This window comes from Bemisia tabaci, chromosome 1 (genome assembly GCF_918797505.1).
Source record: "Bemisia tabaci chromosome 1, PGI_BMITA_v3".
NCBI lineage: Eukaryota > Metazoa > Arthropoda > Insecta > Hemiptera > Aleyrodidae > Bemisia > Bemisia tabaci.
Window position 1 is genome coordinate 62,778,217 of NC_092793.1, and position 23,937 is coordinate 62,802,153.

The 23,937-nt window shown below is 38.5% G+C and overlaps 1 protein-coding gene across 1 annotated transcript in view; it reads left to right on the plus strand.

The window, feature by feature from the left end:
* The window catches only part of Chsy (Chondroitin sulfate synthase), a 165,691-nt gene that overhangs the window by 2,307 nt on the left and 139,447 nt on the right, over positions 1 to 23,937 (plus strand). The gene's annotated exons all lie outside the window — the stretch shown is intronic.

The following is a 23,937-nucleotide window of genomic DNA, read 5'->3' on the forward strand; positions in this document are numbered from 1 at the left end:
TAGGCCTGGAAAAGTGATGAATTTTTTTCGAATTTAACTTTGAGGGGAAGGTGCAAAATGTTTTCAAATGGTGAGCAAGAGACGAGGCGGAATTTTCCTCTCCTCCTCTCTTGCCTCACGATCATCGGCTGTTAATACCAGGGCCGGATCAGCTAGGGTGCTTAAGCACTTCAGGCTTCCGGCCACCCGGCCCCAGCCACCTAAAACGGTTTTTTTATTATTATTTTTAATTTTTTTCGTGCGAGTGGTTCGATAAAATTTATTGGGCCCCCCGAAGTCTCGGAGATTTAAGGGTATCACCAAAATAAACATTTTGGTCGCTAAAATGCAAAGACATAAAGACGGAGCGCTAAAAGCAAAAAATGAAGCTTCTTTTCAATCACCTTTACTATTGGCTATAGGATTGGCGGCGAAATCGGGACAAGTTTGAAATTCAAATGTAGGGCGGGAACTAAATAAAACTGCGGAAACAATGTATTTTAGGTTAATTTTTGCCCAAATTTACTTACACACTCATATTTGTATAACTTTAGGTTAGTTTTGGTCCGTCGTCGACCGATTAATTTCATTTGGGAGTAACTGTCATCTACGACTGTAACGGCCTGTTTGAACCGGCAGAACCACCATGAGCAGAAGAAAAACTAACTATATCTGAGATTACTGCCTGTTACCGAGCAAAAGTAAATGTATTATAGTAGGACGCAGTCCCAACTTTCTTAATATATTCGTTTTAGGCATTTAAAATACGTTTCGAAGAAGAAATGTGGAAAAATCAAGAGGACAAGTTCAAATCAAATTTCCGTTTGCCGCCATGGATTCCCGCGCTCATTTACACACTCACACAAGCACCCAGCGCCGAACCAGGCTTCACTTTTTCCCCGTGCTTTTAGATACGAGCACTCCGTCTTTATGTCTTTGCTAAAATGATAAGGATTGCAGCCAGTAAGCGTCCCGCCTTAATGTCGCCATCAGGGGTAGTGCCACTGTATTGCTCTTTGTGGAGTACTTCGTGGCGCAAAAGTGTCATTTCTGGATGAAACGAGATGCCAAAGGGCAGAGAAAGTAAATGTGACAGTTGATGTCTCCAAAAACATTATTTAAGCATTATAAAGTGCTCATTGAAAAAAGTACATAAGATCGTTTACTTTACCTGACTTTAGTAGAGCCGTAAAAGTGTGGAACCACACAAAACAGCATGAAACTAATGTAAGAGTTTTCAGAAAACTATCTAGATGCTATACATCTTTAGTTTGGCTGCATGTCTTTGCAACTTTGAGAACTAGAGCACATTTTGTCCGGCGATTTCTTGTGTGAAAGCGTGCGGGCGGCGTTATGCGATCTCCCCCTACAGTAGGGTTTCCCACTTTGAGGGTCACCTCCGAATTTTGATGATGGTACCCTCTAAATCGTTGACCCCACTTATAAAAATAAGATTGCTCTAAAGAAAAAAATTCTGAAAAAATTTTTAAGGGGTGCGCACGGCCAAAAACCACCCCCCGGAACAGGGAAAAATTTCAAATTTTGCCCATTTTGACGATTTTTTTTTAAAACATTGTAATTGAGCTAGGGCTCTGAAAATTCCACAGTAAGAGCATTTGTTAGGGTACTTTAAAGAAAAAACGTTGTTCGTGTCATCATGCGTTTCCATTTTTTGCTATAAATCCTCAAAATCGGCTAAAAACGCGAGAATTTCAAGATTTTGTATTTTTGTCTTATGACGATTTTTTCAGCTGACAAAGTTAAATTAAACATAAACCGTGCCATGTATTGCATCTTGATACTCATTTTGACCACAATTCATACCTCACTTCACTAACCCCTCCCCGCTTCCTTATTTTTAACTGTAAATTCAGCGTTTCCTAAGTCGCGATAGGTGCGTGGGGTTTTTTTTCTTTTTTCCATTAGAGATCATATTTGTTTTCTTATTCTTACATTTTAAATGTCGACGTAATGTTTTATTAAAGTGGTACTTACTTATGAAAATGGGAGAGCATGATGTGGACTTTTTTTTAAAAAAAAAAAATAAATTGTATTTTTGAAAAGAAAATTCATTTTACTGCAATAAATGGTAAGTAATGGACCCAAGCACCGAACAATTAGAAACAGCATCATTCCTTTCTTCTAAAATACTTCAACAGAAGCTCCGTAGGAAAAGAAGAAAAACTAACTGAATAAACTTCAGAAAGACGAGGTTGGGTCTTCCAAAAAAAAGTGGCAAGGTGCCTAAACAGTAGAGGAAATGCAAGATTACTTCCTCTTTGAATACCTAACAACTGGGTTTGTGTTGGTAGCCGAGTGCTAGGAATAATGCAAAAAAATGTTTAAAAAAAAAAAACAATGAATGAATGTGATACAATTCTGACCAAAAATATACAAAGCAATAATTCTATAAAATCTAGTCAAGAACAAAAATCTATTAACAAAACTGTCAAAAGTATAGGCCAGAAAATTGTAGATAATAATCTTGAGATAGTAAATGTTGACAAAAGCAGTGCAATTGTGTTAATTGAAAGTGAAAAGCTTAACGAAAAAGTCATTAACTTCATAGATGACAACAATATTATTGAATTGAATAAGGATCCCACCAAAAATTATGCAAAGTGCATTAATGATATGATTGATAATTCCAAGCATATCATTAACCCAGATGTAAAAAAATGCCTAAAATACACCATACCCGCACGTAATAGCAGTAGTTTGAAATCCGCTAAAGCTCCAAACTTCAAACCCATTATTAAACTACATAAAAATGGGTACCCTATTCGACCTTTAGTAAACACAATAAATTCACCTGCATATAAACTATCAAAACATCTGAGCAAAATAATAACAAATGTATTAGACTTAAATAATAGCTAAAGTGTTAAAAACAGTGCACATTTTGCAAAAAAGATGCATAAATTCAAAGTCGAAAAAGGACAGAAAGTGTTTTCATTAGACATAGTTAATCTATATGCTAACATTCCCACTGATGAAGCTATTCAAATTTTAGACCAAAAAATTCAAGAATCTGGAAAAATCAACGATCATGAGAGGGAAGAACTTGTTGGGATGACAAGAGAAATCCTCAATCAAAACTATTTCACTTATAAGGGTAGAACTTTCCAAGCAGAAAATGGTGTTGCCATGGGCCTACCAATTTCTGGTACTATTGCACAAGTGTTCTTAAATACACTGAAAAAAAAGTTCTACTTTTTTTAACTAATGTGGAATAGTAGCTGCAAAATGTTTAATTTAACTCCCTGTGGCTTTAACTTGACGATAGCGGATTATTTAATTTAAGGGTCATTCCACGTCAACGCAACCAAGCTCGGAACCCGACCCCCTCCGATTTGGCTGAAAATTGGTAAACGGGGTCTTTACATCATTCTAAGAAACTAACTTGAAGGGTTTTCCCATCCGACGCCCCGTTCGCGAGATATCGACCCCCAAAGATGGGGTGAATTTTAGCGATATTCAAAAAAGCCCGTTTTAGCGATTCTCATTTTCTCGACTTCCCTCTCTTTGACTTTCTGTAACGAGACTCTGTATCAATCGATCATACTTTGGAAGAGTGTTTCTAGACCAATTTTTCATGTAAATTCTGAATATGCCATCAAAATTGAGCTAAAAATTATTTAAATGGCCGTAATTTAGAGTTTTTTAAAATTTACGATTTTTTCGCCATTCAATGTTCAAACTGCATTATCTAAAAAACAGTCTCTCCGATTTTCGATTTTTTTTAATACTTCAAGCTTAGGATATATACTTTTGGTTAATATACTTTTTTCAATTGCCATCGGACGGTTAAGGGCCTAAAAAAATTCAAATAGGCCAAAAAAGGCCAAAAATTGGTAAAAAAGGACGATTTTTCACACGTTAATCCAAATATTTAGATAATGAACTCTTCAATGATCGATATTTTTTCCCACTTTACCCTCTGACATGTATAAAAATGGACTATCAACGCTTTCCATACAGGCACCGATCGATTAACGGCCTGATGGAAACTGGGAACCGACCGAAAATCCTCGAAATTGACGCAAAAAGACGATTTTTTCACACCGTAACCGATGCATTCCATGGATTGTAACTGCAAATTCCAATTTTCTCTCTCCATTTCAACCTTAAGGTGTATACTTTCGAGTAATGAACCCTTACTAACGCGCATCGATGGGGCACGGATCCAAACGGAAATGAAAACCGGCCGGAAATGCTCAAAAATGACGGGAAAAGGCGATTTGTTGCATAGTCAGGGGAGCATGTGTTCGAAAATTACGTCCCGTTTGCACGTTTGTGATGCAAGTTTACTCTCTTCATTTTGGTCCCTAGGATGAGAAAATCTTTGGTGGACTCTCCGATTTTGATGCCAAGGCCCCAAAAACAAGATGGCGGCCAAAGTGGAGGCTGAAATTGAAATTTTGGTAAAACGGCACAAAACGTCAAGAGAGGTGTCGATTCTCATGTTTTTTGGATCGTAGATTCCAGAAAAATTGTCATACAGACCCATCGACCCACGGAAATGACCAAAATCCAAGATGGCGGCCGATTTTGGCTCTTCCCAAGTAGCATTTTCAAGGGATAAATCGCGATTTGTTGAGATTTTGTCGGCGATAACATCGCTAAGATCAGCAGCATTTGAGCGATTATCCTCGATCTTGTCGCAATAAAATCGCGATTTTATCGCCCGGCAATTTATCGCGATATTATTGCAACAAAAATCGCGATATATGGCGATTCAATCTCGATTTTATCGTCGAAAATTGGTCGCGATTTTATTGAACAAAAAATTGCGATGCATAGCGATTTAACCGCCATAAATCGCAATTTTTTATTCGATAATATTGCGGTAAATTGCCACAAATATAATCGCGATAATCAACCGATAAATTCGCTATTCATCGCGATTACTGGTATTTGGGTTTATTAGCTAAAACGTCAAATGCGGAGCGAAGAGAGGAGTGAAAACTCTATTTGTTTTCGAGGTCATATATTCCAAAAAAAATAGGAGAAAAAAACATTTCATGCCAAATGGTGCTGATTTGGACCATGCAAAGGCCGAACTCGGCAGTCATTTTGATTAGAGTGTTCCCGAACACTCTAATCGAAATCATTTTCCGGGTCAATTTCTATAATTAGCATTATTGGTTTTTTTTAGGACCGGTACCCCTGCAGAATATGGGTAAATTTGTTCTCAAATACGCAATAAAACTATTTCGATGTGTTTTGAGCCACTTAATCTGAAAATTGCGTTTATTCTTCCCGATCACCCCTCGGTTTTCCGAAAAACTAACCAGGATAATGATAATTTTTTCGAGCGGAATCGGCTTTTCCAGAGAATTGTAGGGTGATGGAAAAGAACGGAGGTTTCCGGATTCAGCCCCTGAAAATACGTAGGAATTACCTTATCTCATCCGGGAGACATGGTTGTAATTTTTTTGCTTGTTAAACAGTGCTATTACCGGGGAGTACCTGATACTCCCAATTTCGATAATAATTAATATACGTATTACACATACATACAAAGCCGCTTTTATAGCGCTCTCTGGCGCTCTGCGACACCTAGCCGCCAAAGTTCCCGATCCTCCCAAGGCCTTTCAGGGAGTTCACATACCCTCATTTTTTCTAAAACCCTATGTCGCCACCCTTTCACTGGGTATCCCCTATGTCTCCTCCCAGGAGAAACCCAATCAAGCATCTTTTACGGCAGTCCTTCGTCCGTCATTCTATTGACATGCCCATACCAGTCAAGCTGTCTGATCATGCTGTCGAAGACGATGTCATTTTCGACTCCCATGATCTGACGCACTCTTTCATTGCGGACCCGATTGCTTCTAAAAATTCCTACTGCGACCTCCTCCAGAAATCCATTTCCGTTGCTCTTAGCATCCCCTGTGTCCGTTCCTTCAGCTGCCAAACTTCACTGTCATATGTAAGAATACTTTTGTCTTCAACGTTGTAAATTTTCCTCTTGTTCTCTTTGGAAATCTGCGGATCCCAAAGGATTCCATTGAATATAGCTGTAGCCTTCCTTGCTAGGATGTTTCTTTCCTTGATCCCTTTATCCGTTCTTCCATCCTGGGTCAACGGAACCCCCAAGGACCTATAGTGCGCCTTTGATCTGCTGCCCATCCTCCAACCCAATGCTTTGCTGATCACCAATAGTTTTATTGCGTATTTGAGAACTTTACCCATATTCTGCAGGGGTACGGTCCTAAAAAAACCAATAATGCTAATTACAGAAATTGACCCGGAAAATGATTTCGATTAGAGTGTTCCTGTTCCTGAACACTCTATTCCTAAACACTCTGGAAAAGCCGATTCCGCCCGAAAAAAATTATCATTATCCTGGTTAGTTTTTCGGAAAACCGAGGGGTGATCGGGAGGAATAAATGCAATTTTCAGATTAAGTGGCTCAAAACACATCGAAATAGTTTTATTGCGTATTTGAGAACAAATTTACCCATATTCTGCAGGGGTACCGGTCCTAAAAAAAACCAATAATGCTAATTATAGAAATTGACCCGGAAAATGATTTCGATTAGAGTGTTCGGGAACACTCTAATCAAAATGACTGCCGAGTTCGGCCTTTGCATGGTCCAGATCAGCACCATATGGCATGAAATGTTTTTTTCTCCTATTTTTTTGGAATCTGTGACTTCGAAAACAGATATCTAGAGTGTTTACTCCTCTCTTTGCTCCGCATTTGACGTTTTAGCCACTAAAGAGCCAAAATCGGCCGCCATCTTGGATTTTGGTCATTTCCGTGGGTCGATGGGTCTGTATGACAATTTTTCTGGAATCTACGATCCAAAAAACATGAGAATCGACACCTCTCTTGACGTTTTGTGCCGTTTTACCAAAATTTCAATTTCAGCCTCCACTTTGGCCGCCATCTTGTTTTTGGGGCCTTGGCATCAAAATCGGAGAGTCCACCAAAGATTTTCTCATCCTAGGGACCAAAATGAAGAGAGTAAACTTGCATCACAAACGTGCAAACGGGACGTAATTTTCGAACACATGCTCCCCTGACTATGCAACAAATCGCCTTTTCCCGTCATTTTTGAGCATTTCCGGCCGGTTTTCATTTCCGTTTGGATCCGTGCCCCATCGATGCGCGTTAGTAAGGGTTCATTACTCGAAAGTATACACCTTAAGGTTGAAATGGAGAGAGAAAATTGGAATTTGCAGTTACAATCCATGGAATGCATCGGTTACGGTGTGAAAAATCGTCTTTTTGCGTCAATTTCGAGGATTTTCGGTCGGTTCCCAGTTTCCATCAGGCCGTTAATCGATCGGTGCCTGTATGGAAAGCGTTGATAGTCCATTTTTATACATGTCAGAGGGTAAAGTGGGAAAAAATATCGATCATTGAAGAGTTCATTATCTAAATATTTGGATTAACGTGTGAAAAATCGTCCTTTTTTACCAATTTTTGGCCTTTTTTGGCCTATTTGAATTTTTTTAGGCCCTTAACCGTCCGATGGCAATTGAAAAAAGTATATTAACCAAAAGTATATATCCTAAGCTTGAAGTATTAAAAAAAATCGAAAATCGGAGAGACTGTTTTTTAGATAATGCAGTTTGAACATTGAATGGCGAAAAAATCGTAAATTTTAAAAAACTCTAAATTACGGCCATTTAAATAATTTTTAGCTCAATTTTGATGGCATATTCAGAATTTACATGAAAAATTGGTCTAGAAACACTCTTCCAAAGTATGATCGATTGATACAGAGTCTCGTTACAGAAAGTCAAAGAGAGGGAAGTCGAGAAAATGAGAATCGCTAAAACGGGCTTTTTTGAATATCGCTAAAATTCACCCCATCTTTGGGGGTCGATATCTCGCGAACGGGGCGTCGGATGGGAAAACCCTTCAAGTTAGTTTCTTAGAATGATGTAAAGACCCCGTTTACCAATTTTCAGCCAAATCGGAGGGGGTCGGGTTCCGAGCTTGGTTGCGTTGACGTGGAATGACCCTTAACAGAAGAGACATGTGTTAAAACTAGAAATGACAAGTTGCTTAAAATGACCATCCAATCAGTTGATAGAATAATTTGTGTGGTTACACCAACAAAGATACGAGTGAATTTAATAAATCTCAAAGAGTTTTAGTGACCAGAAGAAATTGTTTAAAACAAAGTAAAATAAAGTATTAAGACAATAATTGCAATAGTTTGTTCTACCGTTTGCTAAGTTATACCGAAAAATATATTTGCCGAACCAACGAATTACAAATAGTAAAACTAACCAATTCTCAAAAACGCCTCCAAATGAAGAGTTAGGCAAACAACAGTGGGCGCTATTTGTCATCCCATCACTATCCTATCCTTTGTTTTTCTTTGAAAGTCAACAAATGTTTATCCTCTTTTAAATCCTTTGCACAAATCATGAGATTAATTTTATGCATACAAATAAAATCCTAGTCTTCATGCCTAGTTCCCATGCCAGGAAATGTTGATACAAGAAAAAAGGTATAGATATTTCAAAAGAAAAGCAAAAACCTTTTAAAAAAATTAGGATGCGATTTGCATACTTACTTTTTTATGAGACGATTATTTATAATATGAAGCTCTTATTAAAATATAAAGTTCTGAAGTTGGAACACCATGTTTAAAAAAAATATGAATTATGATTATTATTCTTATGTTCTTTATTATTATTCTTATTTTATGGCTCTGATACTGAGGATACTCCGAGCGGACCTTGAAAAAAAAAAATTAAATTTACAGTGCCACCTCTTTAAACCAAGAAACCTTGATACAAAACACGTGTTTTAAGCGAATAAACCAGAGTTTATTCATGTCTAAGGATTTTTTGAAAATCTACCTTTATCTAAGGTGTTCTAAATATTTTAAAAAAATTGATGCCCGTTATCATAAAATTAAAAAACCGAAAAAGGAAGAAACAGGCGACAAAATATTAAAATTTATTTTTTATTAAATATTCATGTATAATAAAGGTAATTTAGAAAATATACCATTTTTAAAATATTTATGATACGTATTATTTTTTACTCATATGCAGTTTTTCTAAGACCAAAAAAATATTTAGCCTTTCGCTCTCACGCATATTTAATAATAAAAATAATCGAACATAATTCTATCACTTATATAGCTCAAATTCTCAGCGCTCAATCAGAAGCCCCGTTGGCTCAATAGGTAGCGCATTCGATTCGTGATAGGCAGGTCCCAGGTTCAAATCCCGATTGGTAGGTCAAACTTTGAAAGAAGGCCACATGCATTGCTGAATAGCAACGGTTCTAAATGTGCGTAAGATCTAGTTTTTTCTTTACAATTTATCAAATTAGGCAATTTTTTACAAACATTTCTCAAAATGTCTACCCTTTGATACGTTAAATTAACATTTTCAAAGGATTGATTTTACTCGTGAGAAATAGTAGAATCAAGAATTCTAAATGTCAAGTCGAAACGCTTGCATGTGTCGAGGGAAGTATCTGAATGATCGGCATTACTATTCCAAATTAGTCAAAGTAAGCTTTTTCACCTTGTATACATTAACCCGCAATTGATTTGTCACCCAAAATTACTAATTGCAATGGTTCAAACAACGCCGCCTGGGGTTGAAAATATCATTATTTTTTTTCAGTGTAATTTTGAAGAAATGAACATTATGAATGACAAAAATCCTTTCTTTAAAAACATCAAAAAATATTACAGATATGTTGATGACACCTTTTTTGTTTTTGTTGGGACTGACCGGATCATAAACCAATTCTTAAAATACCTAAATAGCCTCTCAAAACACATTCAATTCACCATAGAACATATGAGTAATAACCAAATTAATTTCTTAGATCTTACTGTAATTGTCGACAAGGATAACCTCATCCAATTCAAAATATTTCGTAAACCTACAGCCACTAATAGTATAATTCCATTCCATTCTGATAACCCTAATAGCCATAAACACGCTGCAATTCATGCAATGGCACATAGAGTGTTTACCATTCCTCTTAGCCACAAACATAGACAAGAGAAAATTGGAATTATCCAGAATATAGCTAAAATTAATGGATTCCCCAAATATATTGTCAACAAAATTTTAAGGAGACATAAAAACAGCACTCTGATGCCAACAGCAATGAGGCTAAAAACCCCAAAAATAATGACAAATATGTAAAAATTGATTACTTTGGCCCTGTTAGCTCAAAAATTAGCAATTTTTTCAAAAAAACTGAGTACAAAACAGCTTTTAAGACTAATAACAGCGTACTAGACAATATAAGGAAGGTCACCAACAAAATCAAAAAAGGTAAAAGCAATAGTGATAATAGTAAGAAAATAACTGGCGTTTACCGTTTAGATTGTAATTCATGCAAGAAAATATACATTGGCAAAACTGAGCGCTCAATCAACTGTAGAGTTAATGAACACTTGACTCTTCCATCCTCGAATGTATTTAAGCACATCAAAACAGAAAAACATCAGATAAAAGAAATTAAAATTCTACACAAAAACAGGGACAGTAAAATGCTTAGCATCCTAGAGAAATATGAAATAACTAAGGCAGTAAAAAGAGGGGAAGAATTATTAAATGTACAAAAAGAAGTAGACATGGCAACTAATCCCCTGTACCTAAAATGTGCTGCCATCTCTGATGAGAAACAGATACTAACTTGATACTACTTGACTTTGTTTTGATTAGTAAGACTGATCTAATTGCTTGTTATCACTTGTTACCTAGTTTTGAAATTTTAAAGTATGGCAACGGCCTTTGTGATATTAATTTTGTTGTTACCCTGACGATGAGGTGTCCGCCTCGAAAAGCTTCGGTACTTTATTAATAAAATGTAAGTGTTTTTTTTTTAAAACATTTTTTTGCATTATTCCTAGCACTATGCTACCAACACAAACCCATTTATATATAGTGCTACTACCTCCACACATTGCTTGACAATGTTCGCTGACTTTGACCTAACAACTGTCGCTTCAGCGATGATAACAGGACAGTTCATCCCTCTGTTTTCGAAACTGGCTATTTTTCGGCATCAATTTGATCCAACGGAGAGTGATTTGAAAGGCCTTCAAAAAGTTTGCTTATTCAATTTCAGATGATAATCTTTGCTGGTACAAACCTCAGCTTCCAAGAATTGCCCCTCAGGATGATTTGTACTTTGCAAAAAAGTTAGGTTACTTAGTATACTTCAGAACTTCAGAACTACTACTACTTAGTATACCTACTTCAGAAAAACGTGTTTAGTCTTCCAAAAATAAGTGGCAAGGTTATAATGCAAGGCAATGGGTGGCAAAAAACAGTTGAGGAAATGCATCATTTTTTTTCTTTTTATGTACCTGGTAATGTTAGGTGGAAGTTTCATCAAAATCAACCATAGCTGCTTTAGCTCGCTACGCTCGCTTGCGCAGTTAATTTAATGATATCACTAATTTATTGAGATAATTATCATTGCTCTCTTAAGTTACGAAAGCTTTAACTATTTTTCTTTTCGTCATATTAGAAATGAATTAATCAAAAACAGACAGAGGCCCCAACCTGTCACTAAGATACCTTTCTTGAAAAAGTGGCCTATGTAGCCTTTGATACTCTCTGATCAATATTTCCCCTAGTATACAATTGATGTTTCAAACGGAATCAGTTGTTTTAATGACATTTCCAGCTAAATCATGGGTTTGCGCTGTATTTCGCCGCGAGAAATATGACCTGCGCGGCGGGCTCACGCGTCTTCCGATTTCCGTCAGGTTCAGCCGTCAGGTCCGTTGAAGAAGACGAGCGTAAAATCCCCGGAGCCTCCGCGGGGATTCGAACCCCAGTCGCCACGGTGGTAGCCCAGCACTTTTCTACTAGGCTATGGCCGCTATATGATTCACGGGTGCGAATTGAAGCCTCTTATACATGGATCGGCGCTTCGCAACCTTACAACTTTTGTCATTGCGTTGACTGACACCGAGTTTTCATTGGATTTTTTTTTTTTATTTTCCCTCCTCTGTAAGTATTTTTTTTCATGCCTTGAAATACGGTTGGTAAAATAAGGTTCTATTGGTAATCTCATAATTCTGTCTTGGTAAAATTACCAATGATAGTGAGATGGCAAAGTTACCGATGGACCTTGGTTAAAACGCCAACATTTTTTATCGACTGTGGTAGAATTACCGAAATAAAATGGCAAAGTTACCGGAAATTGATTACCAATAAAAGTGGTACATATTCCTACCTGAAAAAGCAGCAGTAAAAATACCGGTTTTTAGGTAAGCTTACCAGTCTCCCTTGGTAAAATTACCAATAATTGGTAAAAAAGTGAGATGGAAAAGTTACCAACGGACCTTGGTAAAAACGCCGAGAATTTTTTCTCTGTGCGCGTACCTCCCACCATCCAAACCCCACGCCCAACCTCGTTTCGAATCGTTCTTACACCTCCGCTAAAGAACATCTTTCATAAGCGTCATTCATGCGTTATTGGGCGTGCGTTGATGAGAAATTTCAATTTTATCTCTACAAAATCTCGTTCGATGAAATCGAAATTTTATTGTAATTTAATGCGATAAAATTGCAATTTATCGCGATCTTTTTTTATCCGATAATACTGCAATAAATCGACGTCGATAAAATCGCGATACACTCTCCGATGAAATCGCAATGTATGGCGATCATTGCTACCTGGGACGGTCTAAAATGCTATCTCGGCTCTTGTTCCAACGATTTTTGTGAAATTCGTACGCTTCGCGACGAACTTGTGACTCGCTCCGCGAGCCGCCACCGCCCCGCACAGTTTTTAACATTGATGAGGAGACAACATCTATGTCTTAATCTTCTTTTTCACCAAGTTTTACAGATATTGATGTTCTAGGAGTCCGGACCGCGTTTTCGTGCGGGGCCGCCATCTTGGATTTGGAAATGTTGAAAATCTGACCAAAAATGCGAGTTTTCCGTCGAAATGCACCTCCTAATACCGAATTTCACAAAAATCGATGGATCGGAAGCCGAGATAACAATTTAGACCACGTTCGCCATTTTTGATTTTTGAATTTTGAAAATCGGACCTAAAATTCTAATTTCCCGTCGAAATACACCTCCTAATACCGAATTTCACAAAAATCGATGGATCGGAAGCCAAGATAGCAATTTAGACCACGTTCGTCATCTTGAATTTTTGAATTTTGAAAATCGGACCTTAAATTCTAATTTCCCGTCGAAATATACCCCCTAATACCGAATTTCACAAAAATCTATCGATATCAGGAAGCGATATAGCATTTTAGGCCACGGCCGCCATCTTGGATTTTGAAATTTTGAAAATCTAACCAAAAATTCGAGTTCCCCGTCGAAAAGTACCGTAGATCTCCGAGTTTCACGAAAATCGATAGAACAGGAGCCAACTTAGCATTTTAGGCCATGACCGCCATCTTTTGGATTTGATAATTTTGAAAATCTGACCGAAAATTCGAGTTTCTCGTCGAAAAATACCGCTGGATACCGAGTTTCACGAAAATCGATACAACAGGAGCCGACTTAGCATTTTAGGCCACGGCCGCCATCTTGGATTTGGAAATTTTGAAAATCTGACCAAAAATTCGAGTTTCTCGTCGAAAAATATCTGTGGATACCGAGTTTCACGAAAATCGATCAAACAGGAGCCGACTTAGCATTTTAGGCCACGGCCGCCATCTTAGATTTTGAGATTTTGAAAATCCGACCAAAAATTCGAGATCCTCCGAGAACAATACCCCCGCTTACCGATTTCCACAAACATTCGTCGAAAAATACCTCCTATCACCTTAAATTTCGTCTACAAGACAGTGACGTCACGCAACAGGATTGAACCTGTTCGGCGCGATGCGCGTAAACAACCGCGTATCTCCAATGTAATACTATATGGAGAAATAACTTTTCGCTCTTGCGGGCGTATGAGGCAGCGGATTTGAATGGGAATAATTTTAATCAACTCCTCATTACAATAGCTAAGTGTGTACCAATTTTAAAGGAAATCGCTTCGGCCAATTTTTATCTAGGGGGGGGGGGGGGCAGAGTGAGTGGGAACAGCAGCTTTATATAGAGTAATAATAATAATAATAATAATAATAATAATAATAATCAACATACAAATCTTCCATCATCAATGCGAAGTACTACCTCCAGGAAAAAAAAACGAAGACCCTTTTCTCAAAGCCGTATATGCCGTCAACCTTGCTCTATAGACAAAGACCACATTGCGAAAGAAGCAAACAAATTTGAAACCGAGCTCGGAGAAAACTTTGAAGTGGCCCCCATAAACAGCAGGAAGCAAAAAATCAAAAAGAAAATCTCAGAAAGCATCAGAACCAAATGGAAAGGAAAGATCATGCACGGACAGTATCCACTGATGCTAGAAAATGACTCTATCGAGAGTAATCTCTCTACCATCTGGCTCAGTAAAGGTGTACTAAAAGCAGAAACAGAGAGCCTAATTGTAGCGGCACAGGATCAAGCCTTAAACACAAGGTACCGGGAGAGGAAAATCCACAAGAAACATGTGAATAGCAAATGCAGAATCTGCCACCAGTTCGAAGAAACCATTGAGCACATAACATCAGGTTGCCCAATTCTAGCCCAAAAGGACTATATCGAGAGACACGACAGAGTATGCACCCAACTTCACTACAGCCTCTGCAAAGAATATGGAATCGAAGTCGACGCAGATAAATGGTATGAACACAAACCGAAAAACACTGCAACAACCAGAGATGGAGAGACAACGATCCTGTGGAACTTCCCTATCAGAACCGATAGAACTGTTGAGGCAAACAGACCGGACATCATCCTACGTAGGAAAGACCAAACGTGTCTGCTGATTGACGTCTCTATCCCAGCAGACAGGAACATCACAAAAAAGGAAGCTGAGAAGAAACTAAAGTATAAAGACCTAGAGATCGAAATCAGCAGGATGTGGAAGACCAAAACCCGAGTCATACCCTTTGTGATAGGAGCTACCGGAGCAGTCTCTAAAGACTGGACTAAACTGAAGAACGAAATCCCTGGGAAACATTCGCTAGTATTGGCCCAGAAGTCTGCTGTGCTAGGCACTGCCAGAATCCTCCGGAAGGTCTTAAGCTAGGTGGAGCAGCGCGAATACACCTAGAACGTTCCCACACACCAAAAACACCCCTACCGCCTACCACCTCAGGAAAGAAACCTTTAGGCAGGCGTCCTCCAGATACCTACCCTGCCTCGGTTCCTAAAACAGGTATCCTAGTCCGTGACGAGCCACCCCCCAAGGGGGAGTGAAATAACCACCACCCGGCCACCCAAACCACAAACAGCCCTCATACCTAGGAGCATTGTTTGCCCCTGTGTGAGGGCTTAAAGCAACCCAGCAAAGCTGGTGACAGCAGTGAATATGAAAAATAATAATAATAATAATGTTAAATTACTCTAAAAGAGGTATTACTCGTCAATTTTGAACTTTCGAGTAATGCAGAAATTGCTCAAAATTCAATGTGGGAGGGGCTATTTCTCAAAAAGTTTTCGATGGAGGCCCCCCGTGTAACGGGGAAATTTTCCCCCGTTTTTAAGTTTATAGATTGTCGAAAAAAAAAAAACTAGGAATAACTCCCGAGCGACCACGCTTGGCATCGCCGCGCCTGCGCCGACGAACCAAGGAAGAAATCAGCTGACGCTCGGCGTCCATCCGAGCACCGCGACGCGGCAATAGGGAGCGCTGCGGCAATTCTGTCAATTTCGAAATATTTTTCATTAATTTAAAATTTTAAAAACAAATTGTATTTTAATTTTAACTGTGTAGTTCGATAAAAGAAGTCGAGGCAAAGCCTACGATGTAAATTTTATATTTTTTTGTGATATATTGTATGCTCACAAAATTGAACGGAACTCGAGCACTTTAGTTGAGTTGCTAGTGTAAATTTGTCTGCAGTATTGTGAAAAGAGTGAGTTCTATACATCAATCTCTTCGTCTTGATACGTAGAATCAGATTTTCGATGGTGTCAAGTTCAAAAATCAATCCGGCGCCCCCCATTCAAGATGGCGCCCAAAAGGGGCGCCGGGGGGTTGAAAAATTATAAATTTTGCTACAGAGTCGACTGAGGTGTCGATTCCTATGTAATTTTAGTCGTAGAATCCGAATTTCACATTCAAAAAATCCTCCGACCTAAGGGGGGGCCCCAATTCCAAGATGGCGGCCAAAATGGGCCCCTTGGCGGGAAAATGGCCGTAGATGGCTGTATATATTGTATGACATATCCGCAGATAGGTTTTCTGGGTCGAGAATAACGAATATGAAGTCAGAAATTGTGCTAGACCCTTCGGGGAGGCTCAGGGTGCCCCCCAAAATGGCCGCCGGGGGTCCAAAAATTTTAAAATTCCTTAATACCCCGAGTGGGATGTCTATTCATAGGTAATTTTGGTCGTAGAACTCGAATTTCACATTGAAACGGTCATCTAGTCTAAGGGAGGGCCCCAAAATCCAATATGGCGGCCAAAATTGACTTCATGGTGGGGAAATGACCATAGGTAGCTTCATACGCCGTATGAAATAGATACCAATAGGTTTTATACGTAGGGAATTTCAAATATAAGATAAGAAATTGTTCTTTACTCATCGGGGAGATACAGGGGGTGAGGAGGGGGCCCCAAGGCCTTCTCCTCTCCCCCTCGAAGCTCAAAATCTTCCATCCAGAGGCTTTAAAATTCTGAGTAAGTAATTAAAATGGATGTCAAAACAGAAATGGACAAGGAACACTGAGCCGCTGAGATAAGTTTTAGAAGAAAATAGGGTAAATCGCTAAGGAGCAATCGCGAGTTGGCAGCCCCCTCCACCCTCTGGACATGAAAATTTCAATGGTTTTGCCTTCTCATTATTTTTATCGGTCATGAATTCATTTTGACGTGCCCAACTGCCCATCCACACTCCGTTCTTTGCCGTAAACCTTAAATGGCCTAATGAAAGCATGAAAAAACTTTTTAAATGTTCCTCATTTCTAGAGAATAGGGTCTTTTCGATTATAAGAACAGCCCGATTTCTTTTGAAATGTTTAGGAAATGAATAATCAATTTATTATTAATACAGAAGGAACAAAAATTACAAGGAATGAAAGAGACCAATTAATTTCTCATACTTAAAGGAGCCCCTACTCTTCCAGCATGCTCCTGTATTGAAAAGGAATTTTCTTTCCGTAAATCTGAGATAGTGATTTTGGCTTGTGGGAAGCTGAACTATTTGGAAATTTTGTAGGAAATTATATAGGAAATTAAACGCCAAGTTCACGGTAAGCCAATTTCCTGCAATATTTTCATCCTGAAAAAGTCGGAATTAGGAGTCAAGAGTTTCGTTTCTGGGTATAGCAAGTCGGCAAAACTACCGAAAGTCCATCACAAACTTAGTGCCTAACTTTCAGCACTTTTGTCGTATTGCGGAAGCTGGAACCAAAAATAACAGTTCCAGGTCGCGAGTTTTCCGGGGTGCGGGTGCTTCCGAAAAATGTTTTATGGTTTTCAGATTATGATTCAGAATACCATGTGAATGAGTAAAGGGGCACGAACAACTTCTTTTTCAAACTAAAAATGAAGTGAGATTGATGCAAAATATCTCATAAATTCAAGGATTATTCTAGGAGTAGCCGTAACTTTCCGAAAGTAATCAATAAAACAGGCATAGCATGGCAGATCATTCAAACCTAAATTCATAGATTGAAAAACACAGGCCAAGCATTACATACTTCAAAGCATTGATGCAACAAACAGTACAGTTTCTAAAGTACTTTCATTAAGGGGCTTAGAAACCCAAGATATTTCCTCTACAGCCAAAAGTGAGTAATGATAAACCATCGCAAAGTACTTAATCAGGCAAAAAATTTCAAATACACAATACAAGAAGTGTTCGACAGTATCTAAATCCCGAAAAGCTTGGCAACTGCGGCCAAAATGAGTGGTCCCAGCTGATAAAATTCGTTAAAATTGCCCAAAGCCCGGCATAGCTATGCGTAGTTTCCGAATTTTGGCCGCAGGGATCAAAAATCTCGGCTCCAGTGGCCGAGTTTTTCGGAAAGTGGATGTTACCGAAATTGTTTTGCCGCATGGTCAACTTTCCATAAGTAAAATAAAATTAAGACGCACATGTACGCCCTAAAAAAAAAACCTAAACATTTAAAATTGGTTTTGAAGTATAACCAAGGTGATGTAATGATCGTTTTTTATTAATTTACTTAGGACCATTCGCCATCTTCAGAGTACAGTCATTAATACATAAATATATCACAGTTATAATGCTGAAAGGTCCTAAGTAAATTAATAAAAAACGATCATTACATTACCTTGGTTATACTTCAAAACTAATATTAAAATGGTGTTGTTCGAATCAAACTTTATTAATTTAAAATTGAATGGAGTTTTTTTGGTAAGAACAACCAAAATATATAAATATAAATTTGAATAGATATAACTCCCCTTAAACACATTAAAATAAATTAAGTTACATTTCACTGACCAGAATGAAAATTCAATTGACTTATAAGACAGAAAAATAACGCCTCTCTGTCGTGTGAAGAGTCTCGCTCTGGAACACATGCACTAAACAATTTTTCTTAGGATATCATATTGACTGACAATGAGTTTCTTATGGACAAAATCTGGTTTTTTTGAGTTAAACAAACGTTGTTTTGCTAGGGTTAAGTTCAAGTTAAAAAAAGATAGTGAAACAACGTTTGTTTAACTCCAAATAACAGGTTTTAAGTACAATCCGCAAGAATTTAACGCAAAAAACCAAGTGTTGTTGACCAGAAACAACGCTTCAAGTCAAAGTAATATCTCAAGAAAAAATGTTTTGAGTGTGGCCCAGAGCATACGACTTAACTGACTTTTTTCTCCAATATTTTTCCTGTCACAATTTAAATCTTGATTACAATGCCAGGGGCTGCCTAACGTCTTGATGCAAAATATGGACGCCTGGAGGTGAGCTCTAAGAAACACAGGGTCCGTCTAGTCAATGGGAGGTTTTCATCCTGGTATTGTTTCTTCGAGAAAATCTACTACCTTGCTTCTTCTAAATCTCTAAGAGCTGTTGTTGGAGCACATCGTTGACGTACCAACTCTAGGTGTTGTCTAATCTCTTCGGCGAGAGAAAATCCGGAGCCCAACTTCGCGAGAGGTTCCAACACGTTATTGCTTGCATTATTCATTTAGGTTTTCCACCTTGTCAGTTAACCTTTATTTATGAAAGATCCGGTGATATCGGCACCTGAATAAGGAGCGTGTAATTCAAGAAGAGTGGAAGCTTTCAAAAGACGGGATACGTTTCAAATTGGGATGAGATCGAGGAACTTTTCTTCCCGTAACCAAGACACATTCCCACTTGAGATGTAAGCTTAGAAATCCGCTTGCAAAGAAAAGAGTGGGGATGGGCAGTTGGGCACGTCAAAATGAATTCATGACCGATAAAATAATGAGAAGGCAAAACCATTGACATTTTCGTGTCCAGAGGGTGGAGGGGGCTGCCAACTCGCGATTGCTCCTTAGCGATTTACCCTATTTTCTTCTAAAACTTATCTCAGCGGCTCAGTGTTCCTTGTCCATTTCTGTTTTGACATTCATTTTAATTACTTACTCAGAATTTTAAAGCCTCTGGATGGAAGATTTTGAGCTTCGAGGGGGAGAGGAGAAGGCCTTGGGGCCCCCTCCTCACCCCCTGTATCTCCCCGATGAGTAAAGAACAATTTCTTATCTTATATTTGAAATTCCCTACGTATAAAACCTATTGGTATCTATTTCATACGGCGTATGAAGCTACCTATGGTCATTTCCCCACCATGAAGTCAATTTTGGCCGCCATATTGGATTTTGGGGCCCTCCCTTAGACTAGATGACCGTTTCAATGTGAAATTCGAGTTCTACGACCAAAATTACCTATGAATAGACATCCCACTCGGGTATTAAGGAATTTTAAAATTTTTGGACCCCCGGCGGCCATTTTGGGGGGCACCCTGAGCCTCCCCGAAGGGTCTAGCACAATTTCTGACTTCATATTCGTTATTCTCGACCCAGAAAACCTATCTGCGGATATGTCATACAATATATACAGCCATCTACGGCCATTTTCCCGCCAAGGGGCCCATTTTGGCCGCCATCTTAAAATTGGGGCCCCCCCTTAGGTCGGAGGATTTTTCGCGGAAAACTCGCGACCTGGAACTGTTATTTTTGGTTCCAGCTTCCGCAATACGACAAAAGTGCTGAAAGTTAGGCACTAAGTTTGTGATGGACTTTCGGTAGTTTTGCCGACTTGCTATAACCCAGAAACGAAACTCTTGACTCCTAATTCCGACTTTTTCAGGATGAAAATATTGCAGGAAATTGGCTTACCGTGAACTTGGCGTTTAATTTCCTATATAATTTCCTACAAAATTTCCAAATAGTTCAGCTTCCCACAAGCCAAAATCACTATCTCAGATTTACGGAAAGAAAATTCCTTTTCAATACAGGAGCATGCTGGAAGAGTAGGGGCTCCTTTAAGTATGAGAAATTAATTGGTCTCTTTCATTCCTTGTAATTTTTGTTCCTTCTGTATTAATAATAAATTGATTATTCATTTCCTAAACATTTCAAAAGAAATCGGGCTGTTCTTATAATCGAAAAGACCCTATTCTCTAGAAATGAGGAACATTTAAAAAGTTTTTTCATGCTTTCATTAGGCCATTTAAGGTTTACGGCAAAGAACGGAGTGTGGATGGGCAGTTGGGCACGTCAAAATGAATTCATGACCGATAAAAATAATGAGAAGGCAAAACCATTGAAATTTTCATGTCCAGAGGGTGGAGGGGGCTGCCAACTCGCGATTGCTCCTTAGCGATTTACCCTATTTTCTTCTAAAACTTATCTCAGCGGCTCAGTGTTCCTTGTCCATTTCTGTTTTGACATCCATTTTAATTACTTACTCAGAATTTTAAAGCCTCTGGATGGAAGATTTTGAGCTTCGAGGGGGAGAGGAGAAGGCCTTGGGGCCCCCTCCTCACCCCCTGTATCTCCCCGATGAGTAAAGAACAATTTCTTATCTTATATTTGAAATTCCCTACGTATAAAACCTATTGGTATCTATTTCATACGGCGTATGAAGCTACCTATGGTCATTTCCCCACCATGAAGTCAATTTTGGCCGCCATATTGGATTTTGGGGCCCTCCCTTAGACTAGATGACCGTTTCAATGTGAAATTCGAGTTCTACGACCAAAATTACCTATGAATAGACATCCCACTCGGGTATTAAGGAATTTAAAATTTTTGGACCCCCGGCGGCCATTTTGGGGGGCACCCTGAGCCTCCCCGAAGGGTCTAGCACAATTTCTGACTTCATATTCGTTATTCTCGACCCAGAAAACCTATCTGCGGATATGTCATACAATATATACAGCCATCTACGGCCATTTTCCCGCCAAGGGGCCCATTTTGGCCGCCATCTTGGAATTGGGGCCCCCCCCTTAGGTCGGAGGATTTTTTGAATGTGAAATTCGGATTCTACGACTAAAATTACATAGGAATCGACACCTCAGTCGACTCTGTAGCAAAATTTATAATTTTTCAACCCCCCCGGCGCCCCTTTTGGGCGCCATCTTGAATGGGGGCGCCGGATTGATTTTTGAACTTGACACCATCGAAAATCTGATTCTACGTATCAAGACGAAGAGATTGATGTATAGAACTCACTCTTTTCACAATACTGCAGACAAATCATCTTTTTTGTACATTAGCAACTCCACTACTTGCTTTTTTTTGAAATTTGTAAATTGGTGGCCTCCCGACCAGACCCATCGGTCGGGGGGGACGTTCCGATCCAGCAGACTGTTAAAGCGAGTTATCTAGTACGTCGATCGAGGTGCGGTGAGGTGAGCCTGCATTTCTCTTCTTACTTTGCGATTCTGGCTTGTTATGTCTGCGGTTGGAGCAAATAGGCGGTACGGTGGATAAGGCTTTACCGAAAATTTGCTCCAGCTTTGGACCTCTTGGGTTTCGGTTGCGTGGGACGTGGTGCCCGAGTTGAGGTGCATTACCCCTGCAAACGTGATCCAAGAGTAGCGGCCTTTCCTCGTGGAAAGCGCGGAGCGAGGTGCGCGAGTTGAGCTGCATCTCTCTGCGAGTTTTACTGAGAAAAGTAGTAGATCTTAGATTTGGTTGGTCTTAGAGATGTATTTTAATTTACTTTCCGAACCATTTTCCCTCGAGTTTCGATCAGAATATCCGTAGAATTTTAAGAATGAATTATATGTATACGTGGAAATTATTGATAAATCTCAATTTAAATAAATACTTGTAAGTTGGAAAACACGCTTTCAACCTTTGACGCAAGTAGTGAAGTAGTGGTGCGCGAGCTGAGCAGCATCAGACGGAACTCTGCTAAATTCCCTTCCCAGTTAAAATTTTCTCTCTCTCAATTTCAATTTCACTCATTATTATTTTTTCTATGGCGCCCGAATCCAGGCATCCCACTGAAGTTATCCGGCACCTCAAGTAACGTTGGCATATCTTATACCAGAGGACGTATGTGCCTCTGATGTCCTGGACCTGCTTCGCAGAGAAGGGGTATTTGCCTCGTTACAAAGTGGCAGCCCGCGAACTGGGACTTTTCTTTTTCAAAAATTTGTTTTGAGATTATTTTCCACACAAAGTATTAAGTTTTTATAAATGATGAGAGAGCATTTAAAAATTCCGACCGAAATTCGATTATGTTTTTTTTTCTTATATGTATTACTTTTGAACATGTTTTATCTCGCAAACAATTTTTAAGGTATTGAAGCTGTGAAAAATTGAATCAGCAGATTTCAAATTTTTTAAAGACATTTGTTGCCAAATTTAATTGAATTTTTTTTTGAGAATTCGTGGATTGCACGTTTCAACCGGTTCTTTTCCTAGTGTTGATTATTTTATCTTGCAAAATGGATACCAAACGTAAAGAGTGTTAACACACATTTTATTAAACTTTTGTGGTTTTAGATTTGTATTGTTTTAGTACTTGGACCGAAAATTGATTACATACAGTCATTTTATTATCAGGCATCCTTATTAGGCAACTTGTGTGTACATGTTCCAAATACGTTTGAAGATTTTTCTGTGTGAAGTAGCGCAATGATAGCTGTTAACGAATTTTAGGTTGATTTTTCTTCTACAGTTTTAAACGTCTATTATTTTATTTATTTTAAAAAAAAAATCAGTCCACGTGAAAGAAATTATTTTGAAATTAAAAGTCTTTTTTGGAATTTAAAGTTTTCTAACTTATGTTCCTTGAGTGAAATTTCTATGTATAGCTTTAGAGCATTATTTTGACTTAGCAAATATGTTTTCAAATTTAACTCTTGTACTTATTGAGTTCGTTTTAAAGTTTAAGGGTTCTTATGAGAAGATCTAGAAATTTTTCCAGGAGGCTTTTTTTAAAATATTTTGCCAGTGTTGTCAACTCTTTTCTTCTCTCTATGCTTTGTGTCTTTGAAAATGTCACCACGTTTTGAAGGATTTTTTTTCGGATGTTTTTGTATTACGGCAGTATTGAGATATCGTGCGATTTGGTAGGTTTCATTTATTTTGTTTGTTGGGAGAGCAATTTTTTTTTTGTGTGTCGAACTGGTGCGATTGAGTTTGGCGAAAATTGTTATGCCAACCGCCAGCGGCCATTCTTGGTTGTAAAATGTATTGTAGATCCAACGTAGAAATGAACCTCAAATTTTTAAATTCGCAAATTTTGAAATGACATTTACAGATATTTTTGAATCAGTTTCTTTTAAGTCCGTGCCATTCTGTTCTTTATATTTGATTTTAGTCTGAGAAATAAGTATCCTGAATAGTAAGTTCTGGATGGATTTCAGTAGGGTTTAGGGTTTACCTACAAAGTCTTGGAATGTTGTCCTCGGTGAAGGTTTATTTGGAACTACCGCTTTGTGGAATCTTCAATGACCCTGACAAATCTGAGAAGTTTGATTGTGGTACTTTGGTTCGGTGGATTCTGACAAAGT